This window comes from Natator depressus, chromosome 11 (genome assembly GCF_965152275.1).
Source record: "Natator depressus isolate rNatDep1 chromosome 11, rNatDep2.hap1, whole genome shotgun sequence".
Taxonomy (NCBI): Eukaryota; Metazoa; Chordata; order Testudines; family Cheloniidae; genus Natator; species Natator depressus.
Window position 1 is genome coordinate 43,401,613 of NC_134244.1, and position 22,030 is coordinate 43,423,642.

Sequence of the window (22,030 nt, forward strand, 5' to 3'; positions counted from 1 at the left end):
GCAGACAGACTGATCCAATAGAAGATATATTCAGCACCAACCTCTTTGGACTGTGCAGCGAGGAGGCATGGCCTCCCTCAGACGCAGACACAGAGGGAACACTGCAAGCCGCCTGGTGGATGGAGCCAGGAGGGCCACGCCCCCCATGCTGGAAGTAGAGGGTGGGACAGGAAAGGGAAATATAAAAGGCCAGCCCAGTTCAGAGGAAGCCACTGGAGGAGACACACTTCTTCCCTGCTGCTGGAGTGGAGCATCAAGGAGAACTGCTGTTGCCCCATGGACCAGCGTGAGCTTCCAGGGAGCCCTGACACTCTTGACATGGAGGAACTGCTACCACTACCCTTGGTCACGTACCCCGGGGAGATTGAGGATGACCCCTGGATCCAGGTACGCCCAAGGGGGAGAGAAGGAAGCAACCCAGGAGAACCAGGCTATAGTCTGGTGGAGAGTGAGCCTGAAATCAGGTCAGCGTGTTGCAGGTGGATCCCCGCTGACCCAGTGGTGGACTGCTCTGCCACTGTTAGGGCCCTGGGTTGGTACGCAGTGGAGTTGGGTGGGCCCATGTCCCCACAGCCACCCTGCCCCTGGGGTGCAGTACTCCCCCTCCGTAGGCTAAGAGGCCTGTGCTCCTCTGCTTACCTCAAACTTGAGCCCCATAGACTGTGTGTGGTGCTCACTCCAAACCTGAGCCCCATAGACTGGACCTGGGCTACAGCTCTGCCTGATTGCTTGTTGCCTCAGCCTGCTTAAAAGCTGGGCTGGGCAAGTGAGCTGTGCCAGCTCTGCCTGATTGCAGGTCAGAGCCTTGGCTGTTTGCTGCCCCACCCTGCCTAGCACCTAGGATAAACTGCTGTTGCTCTGCCCAGTTACAGACCAGATCCTTGACTGTTTGCTACCCCGCCCTGCTTAACAGCTAGACAAATAGACTTCAGCTGCTCTCCCTGGTTAGAGGCCAGAGCCCAGACTGTGTGGCCCATGCCGCTAATTCCCCTCTTTTTCCCTGCTTGGAGAAGGCTTTAGCAGACCCAAATTGCAAGGAGGCATAGCCTTCCTGAGACGCAGACAGATGGCCCCACCAGCTTACAGGCTGAGACTCACTGGCGAAGTGAGTTTCATCAAGAGCAGCAATGCCAACATCATCTCTCTTCAATTCTCAAGGGACAACAGCAGTCCTCCTCTCTGCTTCTTTGTCAGTATCCAGAAGCATCAGACATTCCACGAGGCAATACTGATGGTGTGTTTTATATATTTCACATCCTTTGGATGATCAACCAGCCGCAAGTCAAGAAACAGAGCAGGTGTTGTTTAGGAATCCTTTTCTCACTTTTCCTTGGATTGGGGAGAGCAGCACTGTCCCTGAAAAGGACTGATCTGGTGCATGGGCAGGATACGAATGACATAGCTGCTCCAGTGTCTACGATGAGCAACCATCACACGCATGGCACCATGCATGCAGGTTTGTGACTGGGGGGCTCCCAACAGTATCCTCTGTCCCTATTGCCACTCCCCCATCACTGCAGGACTTGAGTCTTTGAGACAAACTGACTGCCTGCACATTGAGTGGATTTAAGTGGGAGGGACTAGTGCATCAGCCGATCCCATTCTCTCATCCCAGCCAGACAAATGCCCAACTGGTACAGAAAACTGCAACAAGCAGGGCTACTGGCAGGGATGAAGCTATTTAACCCTTAGCTAGGGGTTAATTTCCCACTTTGGGAAGTTGTACTTCTTTGTGTCAAAGGATAGCCACCTTCACCATTTAATCCACGGTTGGGACTGTTTACGCATAACTGGGGCATGGTAGGTGAATGCCAGGGTGTATCTATAAGCCAGTGGGCCTACACACTGCACCTCTAGGGCCCATGCAGCTCTGAGGTCCCTTGCATATTTTGTCAGAAGCCACAAGGTGCAGCAGTTTCCAGCTGGACCCATGAGGAGGCACTACAAGAGTCTTGACCATGGAGAGAATATATACCAGCAAGAAGGACTTACATACCTGCCTTCCTTTCACCAAAGCGAGCTGGTGGCTAGGTACGAGGTGAGAAACAGAAGACAATCAAACTATGCAACACATAGCACTAGATGCATTACACATTCCTGTGCCAAAACACCACCGCCACTACTAGACAGCAATGAGTAGAAGAGTGGGGTCAAGATGCAGCAGTAGCAGGAATACATTTCTTACACTGGCAACACACAGACAAAGCAAAATTAAAATTAGAAGTGGGCCTTAACCCCAGATCCAGACATCCCTGAACTTTTAAACTCTGGTGAAATCCAGATCCAAACTTTGTGGCTAGCCCTGATCTCTACAGAGAGCCAAGTCAAACCCCTAGATCTAAACATCAATGAACTTTGGCTAAATTTGTCTCCAGATGCAGTATAGACCAAGAAATATGTGACTTCGTCCCATTTCCAATTAAAATATTTAAATGCACATTAACATAAACAGAACAGCAAATGTGAAATATGCCAGCAATAATGCAAAGGAAGTACTTGGAGGCATACATCTACCCAGAAGAGTTTATAGGTGCAAGAAGTAGCTTTAATCGAATATCTCAATTTTTCTGCATAATAGGCAAACAAAGCCAAAACCACATGGAATTTGGAGGCTGAAAAGGAAAAACAAGTGTTTGATTAAATAAATAAAATTAAAGAACCAGCAGAAAGCAGCATCAATAAAGGTTTTGGTTGGAAACCTAGGAATACTGTCGTTTTGCTGTTTTCCACACCGCGTGCTGTAAATAACAATTAAATACTATTCTTTACAAAGATTTTGTGAGAAGAGTACTGATTAACCAAGACCAGCAAAGAAATCTGCTGGATGTCATTGTACAATGATAATGTGCTATGCTTAGTAATGTTACACCTGCACAATAGGTCTGAGCTCCCTCTCAGGTTAAACAGTGTTATTACATCCTATTAAATCCATTACTGTATGGTAAATGTTATTATTATTTAATATTTATAATACAATAGCACCCAGATGCCCATAGCATGTTTTTGTTAATATCTGTACCTTTTCAAATACACAACTATACTAGGTTTCAGAGTAGCAGCCGTGTTAGTCTGTATTCGCAAAAAGAAAAGGAGTACTTGTGGCACCAGTCTCTAAGGTGCCACAAGTACTCCTTTTCTTTTTACAACTATACTAAGAATTAATAGCTCTTTTAGCTTTTTGTTACCTCCTTCCTCAATACCTTCTCTTCGAATACACATACTTTACTCACTATTTGTCCATTCTTTCATTCTCTGTCCGTATATATACACACTGGTCTGGCCAAAGTATATTTTTATTTGTGGCTTAGTTCAGCAATAGGAGGCCTTAATGAGATTTTCTATTTCAATTATAAGGCATTATCCAGATTCTGAAGCTCAATATAAGGCTGCCAATAGTGAGACAGCATTAATTAGCATACAACACATGTTTTAAGAGGCCATTATACGGCATAATTTATCAGCGCAGAAATTAGAAAATGTTCAGAATTAGCAGTTATAACCATAAGAACCTATGCACATTCATAAAACCCCCCTATATATATCATACACCCAGGAGGCTAAATCATCTTATTGAGATAAATACATGGATATCTCTGTTCTTTTTGTATTCATAAATAAAAAATATTGCTGATATAATTTTGCCTCCTTCTCCTCCCGCCTAAAAAAATAAGTTTAATACATTATCACTAACCCCACCCTGACTACACCAAACAAATGCAGTTTTAGAGGAGATAGTTGCATTAGAATATATACAGAAACCATGTAGATATGAAGTTTAATCAGAAATTAGACTATAGTAATTGGTGTTGCTCATGCTCAATAACCTGATTGTGAACAGAGGTAAAAATGGTATGGCTGTGGCATGCCCAGGAAGGTATTTTGATGGAAAGTACAGAAAATGTGTTTTTCTATATGGTAGGCTAACTCCCCACATTCCAAAATCCAAGGAGGATTTTCTCAAGTGCAGCAGAAAAGGTGGAGTACAGTAACTGGTCTTCGAGGACCACAAAGCGTAAGAAATAAAAGGTGCCCATCATTAGATAATGTTACGTCACTAAAGGCAACAGAGCTACTCAAGATTTACACCAGTGTAACTGAGACAAGAATCTGGCCTTCTGTTGTTTTTTACTAATTGTTTCTTTTACTGGCATTTTCTACGTAGATTAACTGGCAAAAAAAATTTAATTGCCTCTAAATTTACTCTCACATTTTGAGCCTACCATGAGTTATATGCACAAATGAGATTACTTAGACATATAAACACCTGATTGTACCTGCAGTTCTGTGTTCCTAATTAGCTGTGGGTGCAAACTGCAGTAACAATATTGGAAGCTGCATTGAAGCCCCTTTAAAAATGTGGCCCTATATATACAGAATTAGTTAGGTTTATAAAACCTGGATTTCATTTTTGCATCTACAAGGTAGATGTCTGACTAATCAATATAAGAATATAAAAATGGCCATACTGCGTCAGACCAATGATCCATCTAGCCCAGCATCCTGTCTTCCAACAGTGGCCATTGCCAGATGCTTCCGAGGGAGTGAACAGAATAGGGCAATCTACTGAGTGATCCATCCCCTATCGTCCAGTCCCAGCTTCTGGCAGTTAGAGGTTTAGGGACTCCCACAGCATGGGGTTGCATCCCTGACCACTTAAGTTCATGAAGGATTGGTCCATCAATGAACCAATCTAATTATTTTTTTAATTCAATTATACTTTTGGTTTTCACAACATCCCCTGGCAACAAGTTCCACAGGCTGACTGTGCGTTGTGTGAAGTACTTCCTTATGTTTGTTTAACCTACTGGGTATTAATTCCTTCGGGTGACCCCTCGTTCTTGTGCTATATGACGGGGTAATAACCCTTCCTTATTGACTTTCTCTACATCATACATGATTTTATAGACCTCCATCATATCCCCTCTTAGTTGTCTCTTTTCTAAGATGAACAGTACCAGTCTTTTTAATCTCTCCTCATATGGAAGTTGTTCCATACCCCTAATCATTTTTGTTGCCCTTCTCTATTCTGTTTTTCCTTGGGGGACCCCCCATTTTCCTTTTTCCACTTTAAAAACGGACCGTTTATTCCTGCCCTTTGTTTCCTATCTTTTATCCAGTTACTGATCCATGAGAGGAACTTTCCACTTATCCCATGACTGCCTATTTTGCTTAAAAGCCATTGGTGATGAACCTTGTCAAAAGTTTTCTGAAAGTCCAAGTACTCTACAGACACTAGATCACCCTTGTCCACATGTTTGTTGACACCCTCAAAGAATTTGAATAGATTGGTGAGGCATAATTTCCCTTTACAAAAGCCAACATATAATATTCATTATGTGTCTGATCATTCTGTTCTTTAGTATAAGTTCAAACAATTTGTGTGGCTTACTGGCCTGCAATAGCCTGGATCGCCTCTGGAGCCTTTTTTTAAAAATCAGCATTACATTAGTTATATCCACCAGCTATCCATCTACAATAGGGCATGACTCAGCTGGATTGGGAGATGTTTTTGCAGCTCATGTAGACATACTCAGGCTAGTTTTAATCTAGCTAAATTGGGTATCAATAGCAGTAAAGTTGCAGCAGCATGGACTTCAGTACAGCCACCTGTTTATGTACCTAGAGTCTCAGGGGGCTTGTACAGCCATTGCTGCCATGGCTTCACCACTAGATTATAGCTATCTCAAGTATGCCTGCCTGGCTGCAATTGCACTCCCGAATTGCAGTGTAGACATACATTTAGAGACATCAATTATAAACCATAAGTGACTGCGGGCACAATCCTGCATCCACAGTTACTGACACCTGCACAACAGCTGATACAAAAATAGAAGCCAGGTAAAAGGCAGGCTGGAGATACAAAGTAGCCAATATTGTGTGTGTAGTCCTCACTCATGCAAGTAGTCTCATAGATTTCAATGGGATTAGTGACATTCACAAGCCTTGCAATATCAGGTATATGTTATATATATGCTTTCACACCAAAATATACAACACAAAGAGATCAGTACATATACAGCAAATGTGAGTACCTCTACAATTGTCCCTTAATTCTGATTTTCTAAAATAGCATTTTGTTGTTTTTAGAAGAACTAGATGAAAATATCCTACACATGCAAATCTCTCATTGATTTCCATAAGAACAGAACTAGCCCAATAGATGGACGTCTAGACAATTTTATTGATGGCATTTTCATTCCTTAGAACACCCCATTAATTTGTTTTTTTGTGAGTAACAAAGCTATGGTGCTGTTGCCATCCTAGGCTTTTTCTCCATTTGCAACCAACAGCTAACTGAATAAAAACTACCCTGTTGCTCCTTGCCTGAGAAGCAAGTGGATTAATAGATAAGTCTGTAATTGTTCTCATGTGTTTACTCATCACAAGATAAGCTAAACATTTTCAGACTGGTTTTGGTGCTACCATAGGAATTCAATTACAAAACTGGTATGTGATAAACAATATACAACACAATATTCCAAAAGCACCAATATCATACCCTTCCCCACCTCCATAGTTTCCTTTGACTTTTATCACTAATTCAACAGTTGATAACCAAAAGCAAGTACCCATTGACTCACTTGGACTGAAGATATTAAGGAACACAAAGTTGCCTCTAACAGTTTCTCATACTCATCAGATAGAAATGTCTAAATCATACATATTGTATTCATTAATATTCCTGCCAAACTTTCTAGAAATCGAAACAATGCGTCCTTGAAGATTTTCTAATTCATTCCAATTATTGTTTCATTTTGTGGGATGGCTTATTCTCAATAGACAAAGGGCCAGAGATCTGTACTGCAGATCTCTAAAACGTGACTTTACTTATGTCTTGAAGGGGTTGACTAATGCCTCCACTCCAAATCAAATTGGAGAACTGCTGAAGGGTGAGTACTGATCACACATTTCTGAAGTACAGATGTTCAAATGCTGACCCACAGTCGTAGAAGGGCAGAGTTTTGTAAAAGTTGTCCCTTATTACATCTGTTATGTCATTTAAATTTACATTGATTGTAATATAGTTTTAATAATACATATTTAAATAATATAGTTTTGTTGGCTATTTATTAAAATACATTAAGAAAGAGTGAGAGATTCAGTGAATTTTTTTCTTCCAAAGAGCCCAAACACACTGTTACTCAGAATGGGTGGCAATTACCCATTCTAACAGCTCTCACAATACACAGTGAGTTTAAGCACAATTTTAAAAGTCCTGAATGAAAGTATTTTCTTAATTGCAAAGTGCTGTGCTATAGGACCACATGCCTTTTTATATGGGGAAACCTCCAAACCCACCTAAGTGCTAGGAAAGACTACTGTACTGGGTTTCAGCTTGCAGAATTTTCTCTTACTCATCTCTTCAGACATGGGTAAGGAAAGCACGAAGTATGACTTGTGGAATGGGCAACGAGATTAGTTCCCCAGATCTGCAGATCTCAGAATGTAGGTGGGGAACTTGATGGAGCTGGTCACTACTGGGAAAGCCCTGGCTGAACGAGAGAAGAGAACACACGCTGAGGGGGATGCAGGGGTGTCCCTCCCCTTCCGATTCTCTAGACTCTTATTGGCTAGCTTAGGGAGGAAGGGAGCTGATTGGTCTCTTGCCCTCCCCTTTCATTAATTTAAACTCTAGCTGAGGCCATGTGGAGTCTCTTTTTGATCTGTTCCAGGAGCCCCGCCCTGAACTTGGAGCTGTGTTTTGCAGATGTAGTGCGTCTGACTGATCACCTATTTTGGGGTCAGAAAGGTATTTCTTCTTCCCATAGGATCCAAATTGGCAGAAGCCTGAGGAGTTTTTCACCTTCCGTGCAGCATTCTGGAAGCTTAAGTAGGAGTAGGATTTAATCATTGATAATAGTACTCAATAAGGATGTTAGTTGCAACTTGCATCCGGTTTTCAGTGCAGTTAAAAGGCTAAAAGGACAGGTTCCCAGAAGTAAAAGACCTAGGATTTTTTTTTACTGATGGGCAGCTGGATCATGGAAGATGGGAAGACCCTGTAACCTTTGTGGGCCAAGGTCTCCCCTTTTAAGTATGCTCTGTTCCTCTTGCAAGATAGGTGGTAGGACTCAGAAGATCGAGCAGAGTCCTAGGGGTAGGCTGAGGAGAGTTATAAGGTAGGAGGCCTGTAACCCCCACGCTGGAACCACTTAAAATGCCTTAAAGTGAACATATGGGTGAGAGGGTGGGTAGTGTTTAGTTTGATAAAGTTGTGGCCTACAGCAACAACTACAGAGAGAAGAGGCACATACACACAGGCCTAGTACCTACGAGCTAGGCTGTCTGCTTCCCGTCCTTTATGGTAGCATAATTTCACTGCTTCCTACCCCCAATCCCCTCTCTGATGGGGTTCTGCAGGCCTGGAGTAAAAATTACTACCTATTCTACCTGCAGTATCTTCCTGCTGAATTTCCAAACAGAAGTCGACTTAACTCTGAAGAGAGCATGTTGCAAAGAGCAGCTGCCCCATGTCTCTTCTCTTCTCTACCTCTTCTTTCCACCAAGAGCTGCCGAGAGGCTGCTAGTGTTCAAAACCAGGGGCAGAGCCAGCCTGAGTCACCCATGAAGCCAGCAGCTGCACTCCCAGATTGTCAGGCCCTAGCTTTGGCTTTTAATTACAAACAAAAGTGTATTTCCATTTCATTTCATTGCAAAGATGTAAAACAAGAGCTAACACTGGAAGTCTGATTTTTCCCAGTGCATGCCAAAGAAGCAGAGCAAAATACATACCAAGTGCAGGAGCCCTTAGTGGTTATTCCTGAGCCAAGTAGGCAGGGATAATCCCTGCTGCCACTGACAACAATCTGTAAGGGAGAGCAGAAAAAACACTACAAAGTGTGTTGCACAGGAATGCTTCAGAACACATCGCTGAATCATCCTGTCCTTTACAGATATGATTGCTGAGGCCACCACCTCTTCCCCTCACTAGCTCATCTTACCCTCATAGTCTTTATTTATATTTCACGTGCTAATTGCCCTATGGACTTTCTAGTCCTCACATCTGCATGCGAAAGGCATTGCTGCTGCTTCTGCTGCGTTAACGCAGCCTTTCTAGTCAAAACAACAATGGTAAAAATCTAGGAACAATGATCCCATGTTATACTCAGATTCTGATTAGTTATTACACTGGTGTAAATTTTAAACATTAACTATAAATATTCACTTGATATGCCCTCATAGCCATGTCAGAGACTGTCTTTTCAGGTGGAAAAAAGTGCTGGGATAATTTTAATTACAACTATTATTAGTATTAACAATTAATAATCATAATAAAAACATATCTATCTAAATATATTTGCAACACAATGTCCATTCAGACAAAGAGTTTTCCCATGGGTAACGTTTTCTGAAGTATGTGTCAGCCATTCATTTTCATTTTGCTGATGTTTCTCTTCTCTCTTTGGTCTACGCATTCCTGGTTATGCAGCTTATCTCATTTTCCAAGAAGGCTTCTATTTATGAAGAGTCACAGCCATTTTCTTCTGGATGGAAATGCTGCCCTCAAGCTGCTATTGTAACCTGAAACAAGGATGCTTCATTGCCTCAGAAAAGACCCCAGGGACTCTTATTCATACACATATTTATCTTCTTCATCATGTACACACAGATTTCCACTGTGTGCAAAAGCTGAGTGTATCCAAAAGGCAGCACATTTCAGAGTAGAAGGGTTTAATCCAGGATTAAGACTAAACTGCAGCATTGGGTGGGGGGGGGGGGTAAAGGGAGGGAGGAATCTTTCCTGAGCAGCAACTCAGCTAGACTAGGCAGTTGGCCAGAGTTATATCAGGGCTTTTGCTGTATTCCTTCTTCCTTATTTCCTTCCCTGTCTGATCATTATTCCCTTTAATCCCCCCCCTTTTCCCCGCAATCTATCGGTCTTCAGCCTCTTTCCTGACCCTCAGCAATAATCCTATTATTTTCCTGCACTCTATCCAGAACACTCATCTACATCCGCCTTTTAATAGCATTGTTAATGATTTGAGGGGAGTAAATCACAGTCAAGATAATGGCTGCAAAAAAATTAATAGACATGATTTTTATGATATAATATACTAGTGTACTAATTGTCAGAACAGTTAATTGAAACGCACTAAATATTTTATTGTCCATTCAATATTCCTTCTCCTTTTACCATTCATTCTTCCGTTTATTTTTCTGCCTTTTGAACGTTGTGCCTTTCATTCCTTCCTAATTTCTCTTAAAGAAAATCTCCAGTATAACATACAATACCTTCTAATCATTACATGTCTTCACAAAGACCAAATTACTATAGAAATTATAAAATGTCTTTAATATAATTTCAACATAACATTTAACATTTAATTGAGACTCTGAGATTATTATTGTCTTTAACATTCATAGGCAATATAGGAGCCAAAGGAATGCAGTTCCCATTTGAGTGCATGAGAAAACTCAGAGTTATTGAGGCGAGTTCTGTTTATTAATCAAGTTAAAAAAAAACAGAATTTACCTTAAAAAAATAATTCTACACCCTGAGGTACATAGAATCACGGGTTGCCATCGTAATGCGAGCCATAAAGGAACATAGGACTTGCCAAATCAGTTCAGACCAATGATCCATCTAGTTCTGTACCCTGTCTCCTACATTGGGCCATACCAGATGCTGCAGAGGATAATACAAGTAACCCCATAACAGACCTGCCAAAGGGTAAACATTTTCCTAATCACTGTTAGTTAGTCATTTGTTTATGCCCTGAAGTATACAGGTTAGCTCTGGGGTCTTTTTGTTTTAAATGTCAGGTTTCAGAGTAACAGCCGTGTTAGTCTGTATTCGTAAAAAGAAAAAAGAAAAGGAGTACTTGTGGCACCTAAGAGACTAACCAGTTTATTTGAGCATGAGCTTTCGTGAGCTACAGCTCACTTCATCGGATGCATAGCATATCGTGGAAACTGCAGAAGACATTATATACACACAGAGACCATGAAACAAAACTTCCTCCCACCCCACTGCTAGCAGCAGGTTTATTTCCATCCATTTAATATCACAGTGGTACAAATCTACGCCCCTACAACAGACTATGACGATAAGCAAATTGAAGATTTTTACAATCAACTCCAAGATATCATCGATAAAGTACACAAGAATGATATCCTGATTGTACAGGATCACTCTGCCAAAGAAAGGCAACCTGCAATTGTGTCAAAATTACCGGACCATAACCTTAATTAGCCATCCCAGCAAAGTGATGTTGAAAGTCACATTGAACAGATTGAAGCCACAAGTAGAGAATATCATAGCTGAAGAACAGGCTGGCTTTTGTGCTGGAAGAAATACCACAGAACAGATTTTCAACCTTCATGTTCTATGTGAGAAGTACTTACCACACCAGCAGGACATCTACCACATCTTTGTTGATTTCAAGAAGGCATTTGACAGAGTATGGCCCAAAGCTCTCTGGACAACCATGAAGAAGTACAGTGTTGGTCTTAAGCTTATTCTTACCATTAAATAACTGTATGCCAAGGCCCGCAGTGCAGTTCTCATCAATGGCACAATAGGAGAGTGGTTTCGCACCACAGTTGGAGTCCAGCAAGGCTGCCTTCTTTCGCCCACACTGTTCAACATCTACTTTGAGAGCACAATGACTGATGCCCTAAAAGATCATATATGCACAGTCTGCTTTGGGGGGCGACCAATCTCAAATCTTTGGCTTGCTGATGACATTGATGGCCTGGCAGACAGCAAAGATGAACTTGCCAACCTTGTGAAATGATTGGATGAAACCTCTGCAAAATACAGCATGGAAATCAGTGCAGAGAAAACAAAGCTGATGACAAACAAACATGATGGGATCAGCCACATATAATTGTCAGTTGACAAGAGCTCGAGACAGTGAAACAGTTCAAGTATTTGGGGACAATCATCATTGAAGAAGGATCAAAGGCAGAAATTCTGGCAAGAACTGTGCAAACAGCAGCAGCTAAAGCCAATTTGAAGGAATAAGAACATCTCCCTGAAATCCAAACGGAAACTGCTGCATGCATTGGTCATCTCCATTTTTCTGTATGCGTGCAAGACATAGACCCTTATGGCAGAACTTGAACGGAAAATACAGGTAATAGAGATGAGATATTTCCGTAAAATCCTGGGCATCTCCTACTTCGACCATGTCTCTAATGAAGAGGTCCACAACATCATCACCCAAAGCGCTGGGTCAAATGAAGACCTCCTGACGACTGTGAAGAAGCACAAGCTGAAATGGTACAGCCATGTAACAAGATCATCTGGCCTATCAAAGATCATCCTCCAAGAGACAGTACAGGGGAAGAGAAGAAGAGGTAGATAGAAGAAGAGATGGACTGACAACATAAAAGAGTGGACAGGAATGGACTCCACGGAGACTCAAGCACTGATACACAATCATCAGGGATGGAGACAACTGGTTGAATGCTCATCAACGGTGGTGCCCCAACGACCAATGTGGTTATGGGAGTGATGATGATGATAATGAATAATTAATTAATTTTCACATAAGAACTGTGAAGCGAGGTGGTATTATTATCTCCACTTTAAAGAAATTAAGAGACACAAGGACATTACAGCCACCATTGTCAAAAGTATCCAATAATTTTGGGTGCCTGGTTTGAGATGCCTATAGCCTTATTTTTTCAGAGAATTTAGCATTTTTTAATACTTTATATGTTCAAAGCACACCTCCCATTGACTTCATGTGCAATTCTGAGTATTCAGCTCTTCTGGAAATCAGGCCTTGGATTTCTCAACTTGTATGTATGATTGAAACATGACCATTTATATAATTAATATTGCCATGTAAGGTATCAATGGAAAAGTTACAATCTATCAGATATGATTATCCTGTTTAAATCCATATACAATCACTGATTCTGAAGTTATGAATATTGACTATGTTCCTGTATTTCAAATGTGTTTGCTCCTGGGGTAACACCCACAAGGTAGTTTACATCCAGTCTAGCCAGCACATTGTGAATGGACCATTCAGGTTAATGGCCCATTAAAGAACACTTAACTCTCGCATTGAATCACAGAAGAAGCTTATCCCCACCCAATGAGCCTTACTGTGGACGCTTTAGCCAGAATATGGGTAATGGCTGCTCCTATGAGTCATCAAGCCATGGAAGGGCATGTGACTTGCTCATGTGACCCTGGACTCCATCTTGTGCCTGTAATTTTCCACAAACTAAGACTGTGTGCATCCCCTTCACATGGGAGAAGGTATCAAGGACTCTGGCATCTCCATTGTGCCTTTTTCCTGCTCTGATCTCTGGAATATGGACTTACACTAAAAGGAGCATATTGAGTATGGACTGAGGACCTTCCAATCTTTTGGAAGTTACCAGAGACTTTACAAGCCAGCAGTCTGTAACATCACTGTTACAAACCTGATCCATGAACTTTGCAATCATTGTATGTATATGATTTCTTTGAATATTTTAACTCTCTCTTTCTTCTTTTCTCTTATAAATAAACCTTTAGATATTAGATACTAAAGGATTGGGTAAGATCTGAGTTATACAATGACCTGGATATGTGGCTGATCTTTTGAGATCAGAGGAACACTTTGTTTGATTAAATTGGTTTTCAGTAACCACTCATAATTAAGTCTAGTGTCTGGGTGGTGAAATAAGTGCTGGAATGTCTAAGGAGACTGCATTTGTTTTCTTGTTAACCAGTATGGTGAGACAGAAGTTTACTTTTATTACTGGATTGGTATATCTAATGGAAGAACCACCACCAGTTTGGGATGAGTCTGCCCTATTTCTTGGCAGTTTATCCTGAATCTGGTATTCTCACTGTGACCCACTGAGATACGGTGACAGGCACCCAGAAAATAAGCAACACACAATTAGAGATCACCTGTGAAAAGGTTGGTTTACATGATTGCTCAGGACCCACAGATGAATGAAATACAGAGAACAAACATTAATACTAGATGGGTTGAGGAGATTTACCTAGCACCACACAGGAAATCTGTGGCAAAGGCAGGAATTGAACCCAATTCTCCAGGCTGGCATTCAACTAAGACTGTCCTTTCTCTTCCTACAGTTCCCTGCCTCATTCACTGCACATGTTACAGCTTCTACAACAAAAAGGTAGGGATCCTATAGACAACAACTTCATTAGGTATACATCTGTGACCTTATGCACTCCTGTATTCAAACCCTATGCACTATAATACTAATTTTTGTAGAAAATATGCCTTGTGAGGTATCATTTGAAAAATAATAATTCACTGATTATTAATAATCCTGTGTGATATATGTACACAGTGTGTATTAAGAGTTCTGGATATATGCTGGAATTATGACTAAAGAGTGCTTAAACCAGGCAGGTCAAGCGAGTTGGTAAATTGGTCTGCCTTAGACAAAGAAATGTGTATTTGACCAGTCCGGACTTCAGGCAAAGATAATGAAGGTCCATTTTTACACATTAGATAACCAAAGCTATTACAGTAACATGTGGGGGAAGAAAGAGCCTAGAGTTTCCTTCACCACCAGACTCACTTTGAGGGGTAAACCTCAGAAGAATCCATTTCAAACCTTTACTGGTCTATAGAGATGGGGGGCTTAGCCTCAAGAGATAAGCAATTGAATCAATTGATTGTACACAATATTACTGTATTATAAAAGTGTATAGAGTGAGGTATGTTCTGAAAGCTGATTACACATCAGTGATTGATATATAGTTAAATATATGTATTAACACTATATGAGGAAATATGGATACTTAATAATATTATGCATTAAAGTCTGTGGCCAAACAGGGAGAAGCAGGTTCCCTCTCAGACAGTAGGAAAGGCAACTATTTACCTGTCTCCTATGTAAATTAAGCATGGTGGAATCAAAACAATTTACACAGAAATTAGCAAGGAGATAGGAAGTCCACAGGAAGAGAAGAACAACATTAGGCATCCTGCCTCTTGAAACAAAGTAACTGAACTTTGGAAGATATAAGCAAAAACAGAAGCCATCTTTGGCATCCATCACGAGACAGAGCTCGTGCAAGCTGAGAAAGATGGGTCCCTCAGCAAAGTGGGTGTTGAAGTCTCTGGGAATCTGAATACAGGTTGGAAACCTGCTTAGGCAAAGATCTTTCACTTAGGAAGGCAAGGGAATCTAGCTTCTTGTACTTCCGTGGAAGATCCTGATTGAAAGGAAAGTCAGCCATGGCTGGAAAGAAGGAAATTTGGTGTGAAAAAAACATCCTGAACAAAGCCTGTACCTTGCTAGATTAAGTTTTAGACTTTTAGATGCGTGTTTTCACTTGTATTTGCTTATAATCCTTCCTAACTTTATTCCTTTTACTTGGCATCACTTAACCTATGTCCTATTGTTAATAAATTTGTTTTATTTTTACTACAAATCAAGTCAGTATTAAGTTTAAATGGATGGGTGTATTTGCACCAATTAAGTTAATAAGCTGTAATGTGCTTTTTGTATTTTTAGAGGAACAAACCAACCTTATTATTTCTCTGGCTTGCTGGACATTAAAGAGCACATGGTTTGGGGAAAATTCAGGCCTGGGTGACCTTGCAGGTTGTAACCAAGACTTGTGGAATCCAGAGTGCGGCTGTAAACAGGCTGCTGGGTCAGACTTGCTGAACCAGGGCTGTCTAGTGCAGAGACACTCTGGGCATGTCCTGCATGCTGGTAGGCTAGCTGGAGCATCCCAGGCTGGGCACTCCAGCAGCAAAGCATTGTGAGGCACCCAGGTAAAGTAAGAGGTGACACAACCCCTCACTGGCTTGGATTGTCCTCAAACCCCATAACAACAACTCCGATTCATTCCCAGAGCATCATCCACCATGAACATTGAATAAGGCAGACGTCCTGTGGAAGAATTAGTATGTGACTGTGTAGTTAAATTTGTTTTCATAATACATTCACAGAAGGGAGCTGAATTAAGATTGTACAGGCAACCTTAATTCTGGCATTTCTTAAATTTGCATTTTTTTAATTTTCTAGGTATTAAAAAAAGGCAAACTGAAAAAACAGAAATTCCATCATGTGGAACTATATTGATCTATACATAGGTGATAAGTAGGATTAGAACCTTTATATCCATAGGACAGACTTCTACCACTTCAATGAATGCAGTAACTTGTACTAGCAGTAGCAGGCTGTCATTTTCTATATCCAAAGCCACTAGAGGGGAAAGAGAAACATTTTGCCAGTGGGTTTACAGTTATTTGCTAGACTGCCGAGGAATGTTGGCATTCAGGAATTCTACATTCTATTCCAGGTTTTGGAGAGTAGTGTTCTCTAGTGGTTACAGATCCTTCTGTCCCAGTTCTCCTCAGCCTGTCCCCTTCTGTCCCCATCTGCTCCTAGACCCCCAGCCTGTCTCATACCCTATCTATTCCTATCCCCCTCCACAGCCCGTCCATTTCCCTTTCTCCTATTCTCCTTCCTTCCCTCCCAACCTGACCCCAACCCCTCTGCTCAGCACTTCCCTGCATTCAAGTCAGGCTGCTTCCTCTTTCTCCTCCATGCTACCTAGACATTAGCCAATAAGAAGGTTGGGGGGAGCACTAGGAACTGCTCTCAATTCTGTGTGCCTCATACCACCACAGCCCTGAGTAACAAGAAGGAGCAATTGCAGGAAAAGTTCTGATCACCCCTGGCTGGAGCATACTCAGTGACCTCTGTGAGTTAGCAACTTGCTTAGTGTGATTGTGTGGGGTGGAGCATGTTGATTCCAGATGGAATGTTTAGAGAATTTTGTTGCCACCCTCTAACAAATCTCTACCAAACATGTGCAAATAGCAATTTTCAGAGGTTTATAGTTCAGACAAATTTGGGTGGATTTTCACAGGAACAGCAAAGAGGCCCAAGCTTTGACCCAAAGTAAGTCTGCTGCCATTACAACAGTGATGACAGCTTCTCAACAAAATGGTTTTAGGAATTGAACACTGGAAAAAACAATGTTTTTTTCCTAACTTCAGAATTAGAAATGACTGAACTATTTTTGCTGAAATTTCCCCAAAACTTCAGTCTGAGACAGACACCCAAGCATGGAAAATTTCAGCCCGAATGATTAAGGTTTGCCAAAGTTACAAGTAACTGAAAACAGAGTCTAACAATGGAAAGAGTTAGACAACCTTAACTCTAGGCATCACTACCAGCTCTGCCTATAATACGGAAGGATTCCTAGTCAGAGTAAATCTTACCAATTTCATTCTCACTTATACCCTGTGACAGGATTTGAACTCATGTCTCCTGAGGTGGAAAGCTAGTGAAATAATCCCATTTGCATCACCCAACCCCATCCACCAAATCTCTCTGATACCTTACATTTTTTGTAATTGCCAAAATAAATTAATCACAACAAACAAATGTACTTATTGCACAGCTCAGTTTTAAGATGTTTTAAAGTATCAGGAAATCATATATCAATTAATATTAAAATGAACCTGACATAAAATGATGGCTATGGAATACTTACTATGGCAAGAGTAGAACTGTGTCAGGTAGAGTCCTGTTGCAGAGTTATTTGTGCTGTTGGGTATAGGCAAAGTGTGACTGTAAAATGAACAGAAAGGGAGGAAGCTTGTCTAATGGGTAAAGCACAGAATTTTGTATCAATATTTATAGGTATTAAGCTCAGTTCTGTTACTGTCTCCCTGTGTGACTTTGGATAAGTTACTAACCTCAGTTTCTCAATTTCCCTATCCGTAAAATGAAGCTAAATGTTACTTCACATGATGGCTGTGACACTTCATTAGGTCAGCTTTGAGATCCTGAGGTGAAAGGTGCTATGGAAATGTAAAGTATTATATTTTTATAAAACTCTTTGAGAAAACCTGGATTTGTGCTGGAAATGGCCCTCCTTGATGATCACTTTAGATAAGCTGTTACGAGCAGGACAGTGGGGTGGGAGGAAGTTTTGTTTCATGGTCTCTGTGTGTATATAATGTCTTCTGCAGTTTCCACAATATGCTATGCATCCGATGAAGTGAGCTGTAGCTCACGAAAGCTCATGTTCAAATAAACTGGTTAGTCTCTAAGGTGCCACAAGTACTCCTTTTCTTTTTGCTTTAAAGAAGTGACATATTTTTTCTTCATTTTAATTAGCAGTACAAACTTTTCATTTCATTTTCAAAATTGTGTGTGTTTCCAAAATATAAATGTAGTAAAAGAAAAATGAGGAACCAAAAATCTACTCAAGAAAACATATGGGGTAGGAAATGTATATTTTTCTAGAAAATTTCTGCCAGATAGGTGGTAGTTTGAGAAAAAATATTAGAAGTACTTTATATAAATATAAATAATATATTTAGAATGGAAATGCCTATACAGCCCTAGCTAAACTATCACTATGCACTCCAGCCTCTATATAGACCTTCTGCAGCTATATGGAACTGAGGTGATGAAAGCACTGAAATTGCATTATTAAATGTCCATTATTTCCAATTATCTGAGTGTATGACATTACCTTTTATCAGGAGAATTGCACTTCTGAAGTTGAGGGACTTAATATTTTGATGCTTCTTAAGAGTCTCTTATCAATTCTGCAATAATGCCATGTGCTCATACTGGAAAGATCTAGAAAGCCCCATAATAGGAAGAGTGCTGTCACAATACCAGAGCTGCATGATGTTGGCAACCCAGTTGGTTTTGTTTCTAAGAGGGTCTTTGTTCTTAACTTATTGATAAACAATGCTAACAGCTTATCAGTGGAACCTAATCAACACTCCGTATCTCTCCAGAAGCTGGATAAGTGGAACCCTCCATTCTTTAAATAATTATTGGATTTAACCCTACATTCATAGCAGGGATAGTTCTCCTGCAGCAAGCAGGTCTGGTGTCCTTATGTATGTCAGATAACATGGTAAAATGAATGTGAGATGTCAATTCTAAGAAGTTTGCAGCAGGCAAGGACATTATTAATTAGATATACAAAGTATGTCAAAAAATTATAATGCCCTATTTAGAAAATCTGGATTGAGATTCTGGGCTGTGCTCAATTCTCAGCCCAGGGGAAGGGAAAGCTAAACTGGCTTTAAGCCACCTTTGCGTCCTCTCAAATCTGGCCTAATGCAAGTTAGATAGCCCTGGGTAGCTGGCTAAGTTACAGCAGCTTTCCTGAACTACTCTTAGAATCTCCACAGTACTGTGTGCTGACCCCCGCCCCCCCCATATCCAAATCTCCCACCCTGTATGCCAGGGCTTGCAAGGGGTCCTCAGAAGGCAGCCTGTGGCTACCTTTCTCTGTTCGTGCACTGAGGGAATTCTCCCCGGACAGGATCTGGGGCTTTTAAAGCCCCTTTACAACATCCCATCCCTTTTACCCAGCATAAAGGGGTCAGATCAAGAGTGACAATCTCACCACTGGAAGGTAGTTTAAACCTTATAAGCCTCCTTAAGAATAATATTGATTGTGTGGCTGTCGCTAAGACCCACAAGCTTGTATTATGTTAATCAGTCTAGCTGTCCAAGTGCTGAACAGTTGGTCCTGACTGTAAGGTAACCACCTACCTACATATGCCCTTGAAAGGGCTTGGCAACTTGTCCTTTGCAAAGATTATATGCTACAAAATGTAGCTATGGAACCTCTCGGCTGTCATCCCTAACACATCTGGCCATGACCTTTTGAAATCATAACTTATAACATGACTGAGCCTATCAAAGAGAAGTTTACCCCAACTAGACACAAAGTAAACAAAAACAGGACTATAAACATACTCTCAAAACCTAATGCACGAGCAAATATCCTCCCCTTTCTGTTGATATTTTCTCTGACATGATCCATTACAATGGAATTGTTGGCTCATTGTTGAACTGCCACAGGAAGAATCTGTATGACATTACAACATTCACAAGAAATAAAAGTAAAATCTCTACCCAGTCCTTCTAAATGTTTCCTAATAAACCAAATATTCAGTTAATCCCTCCAAAGCTGTTCCATCTTTAGGACTAGAGTGGATTTCACCTTGCGAGTAGCCTTTGTGGCATCTTTTATGCCATTTCCGTAGGAACTGCTGAGGTTACTCTTTCTTACATTATCTGTGAAACTCTCCAACTTCCACAGAGCAGTGTGCAACGTGTGCTAAAATAATCACGAGACATGCTGCTGTGAACAAGAACAAATTCATGCATTCTCTTGGAAAAGCAAAGTATTACACTTTCCTTTTCATAGTAAATATACCCAAATCCATCTGACACTAAAAAAATAGTGCATATTTGTAAATTATTTATATAATGTCTGAGAGATGGGGGCAGGAGGGAGAGATATCTGATATTTGTTTTTACCTTCATTTTCCTCTGTGGTCATGATGACAGCACTGAAGGCAAGTATGAACAATATGTAAATTATTAATAGCTCAGTGTGGCAAGATAGACAAAGAGGCCCAAATTAATCTCTTTGTATCTCCATTGTAGACATTTTATAGAATCATAGAAGATTAGGGTTGGAAGAGACCTCAGGAGGTCATCTAGTCCAACCCCCTGCTTAAAGCAGAACCAACCCCAACTAAATCATCCCAGCCAGGGCTTTGTCAAGCCGGGCCTTAAAAACCTCTAAGGATGAAGATTCCACCACCTCTCTCGGTAACCCATTCCAGTGCTTCACCACCCTCCTAGTGAAATAGTGTTTCCTAATATCCAACCTAGATCTCCCCCACTGCAACTTGAGACCATTGCTCCTTGTTCTGTCATCTGCCACCACTGAGAACGGCCGAGCTCCATCCTCTTTGGAACCCCCCTTCAGGTAGTTGAAGGCTGTCAATGTTGTCAATGTTTTCTTCCTCAAAATGACCAGAATTAGCTCCTTCAAGATTGTCTAAATCCTTGCCATTCCTACCTAGATGTGCAAGAAGAAGGATTACATGCAGCCACAAATACACAAGCACCTCATGGGGACATCCATATGATAATCTGCGAATATGCAAGAGAACCCACAAGGAGATCTGCCTGTTTTTCAACTACTGGATATATCTGAGTAATTTATCAGTTTTTTAGAAGTCTCATTCCAAGCTAACAAAACACTGTACCTGTTAGAAACCACAGATACAATACTATTAATTAATATAGTATGCCAAGTAACAATGTACTAAAATGGGTTTAGTTATCTGTGAGAGTCACTGGATGAAAAAAATGAGTGACACTGAACATGACTGGGAATGGATGAGGGTTGGATAAGTAGGTTTGGTTTTGACTGTGCACAATAGTTTTGCATATGCCAATGGAAGGTAATTTCAAAAAGATAAAATATCCAGAGATGCATATTTTAAAAGGGATTAAAATAATCGATTGAAAAATAAGTTAACCAGAAAAACTGATTACAGGGAAATCGTCTCAGAGAGGTCAGGATAGCCACTCCTTTGTAATCTCCTGACCATCAGATTTTTCCAGAAAGGGGGAAGGGGAGGCATATCAGTGAAATTAACTAGTCAGCTGTTTCCAGGTGTGTGTATATGTGTCTCAGTAGCTGAAGGCCATGTATAACTCCCACATGATTCAAGGAGAGCTGCTTTTTAGTGGCTTCTTGCCCCCATTATCCTTACACTGAACACGAGTCCCACTGTGACATTGAACATATGACTTGTCCTAGAAGAAGTACTACTACAACAGACAAACAAGGTATTTTATGTGAAAGGAAGAGGTGATTATGGACACCTTTTGTACACTATCTATATTTGTCCATGAAATATGTCAGCTCAGCTGAGCAATGTTAAACAAGCTGTTGATTAGGCAAATGCCAACAGCAGAATTAATACATGGACTTCTCCTATATACAGTTTTATTTTCAGTATCCCCTATGCTTCCTGATCACATGAAAACGTATCAAAATGCTGGCTTCTCATTCAACAGAAAACATGCCTATGGCAGTCCATAAACTGAGGGTCCTGATTTTCAGAAGTGCTCAGAACTCACAACTCCAGTTGATGTTAATGGGAACTGCAGGCACTCAGCACTTCTGAAAACCAGGCCCCAAGTCTTCCCACAGAGAATTTATATTTTTATATATATAAAAATTCCAAACCACGCACAAAAACTGAAGAAAAGCAAGAACTATAATATGTAT

The 22,030-nt window shown here is 40.8% G+C and overlaps 1 long non-coding RNA gene across 1 annotated transcript in view; it reads right to left on the reverse strand.

Annotated features, from left to right (window-relative positions):
* Positions 1 to 22,030, reverse strand: part of LOC141996011 (uncharacterized) — a 467,623-nt gene that overhangs the window by 344,125 nt on the left and 101,468 nt on the right. The window contains exon 3 of the long non-coding RNA XR_012641459.1: positions 8,734 to 8,807. This is a non-coding gene — a long non-coding RNA (uncharacterized LOC141996011). The remainder of the gene's footprint in view (positions 1 to 8,733; positions 8,808 to 22,030) is intronic.